The sequence below is a fragment of the Papaver somniferum genome, unplaced genomic scaffold (assembly GCF_003573695.1).
Source record: "Papaver somniferum cultivar HN1 unplaced genomic scaffold, ASM357369v1 unplaced-scaffold_28204, whole genome shotgun sequence".
NCBI lineage: Eukaryota > Viridiplantae > Streptophyta > Magnoliopsida > Ranunculales > Papaveraceae > Papaver > Papaver somniferum.
Window position 1 is genome coordinate 1441 of NW_020639047.1, and position 1140 is coordinate 2580.

Below are 1140 nucleotides of genomic sequence, written 5' to 3' on the forward strand. Positions count from 1 at the left end.
TCTGTGCTAACATATCCTGGCTCTTTCTTAATATACTAAGAGATTCCTCTAAGCTCGTTATTCTATTCTCTGAAGAGTTCTGAAACTGACCTGAAGAGTTCTTATCTGAACCAAAACCTGGGGGAGCATTAGAATTACTAAACTGACCTTGACTCTGGCCTTTAGAACAGGAAAGGTTCGGATGGTTTCTCCAACCAGGATTATAGGTTTCTGAATATGGGTCAAACTTCTGACGGTTATCGAATCTAGTGTTATTATAGAGAGTATTGGCTTGCTCTTCATTATTCTGGCCTTCCCAAAAAGGCTCTAATCTACCACTAGTGTGAGCCACTTCTAAAGCTTCTAACCTTTTCGTTATAGCATCAATTTTGACATCTGATTCAAAGTTTCCTTCTACCCTATTAATGTTTCCTCTGCCTAGAAGAATTGTCTTCTGGGGTCCCCTATTACTTTCCCATTGTTGGGTCTTTTCGGCGATTTCATGCAAATATGTCATCGCATCATCAACTGCTTGGTTTTCAAACCCACCTGTACACATAGATTCTACTGTGGTTGTAGTGGGATAATCTAAACCCTCGTAAAGGATCTGAACTAACCTAACCTTTTCTAAACCATGATGAGGACATTGGGCTAATAGATCATTGAACCTTTCCAAATACCTATACAAGGATTCTCCCTCCTGTTGAGAAAATGTGCAGATTTGCGTCCTAATAGACGATGTTTTGTGCCTAGGGAAAAACTTGTTCAAAAAGGAAGATGTAAGTTGTTCATACGTTTCAATTGATCCGGAAGCCAAACTATATAACCACGATTTGGCTTTATCTTTCAAGGAAAAGGGGAATAACCTGAGTTTCAAAGCATCATCATCAAGGTTTCTGATTTTTAGGGTACTACAAATTTCCTCAAAGTCCCTAACATGGAAATAGGGGTTTTCATTTTCTTTCCCTAAAAATATTGGGAGAAACTGTAAGGTTCCAGGATTAAGTTCATAATTTGCTTCAGTTTCAGATAACCTGATACACGAGGGACGAGTAGTCCTAGTAGGGTTCAACAAAGCTTTCAAAGTTGCCATTTCTGGTACTATTAGAATATCAGGGATTTTCTTCTCAAACGTACGTTCAAAAACGGAATCTTCAAGAA

General features: G+C 38.6%; 1 pseudogene; it reads left to right on the forward strand.

Moving 5' to 3' along the window:
• Window positions 1–608: 608 nt before the first annotated feature.
• LOC113341270 lies at window positions 609–708 on the forward strand (annotated as a pseudogene).
• The last annotated feature ends 432 nt before the right edge of the window (window positions 709–1140 follow it).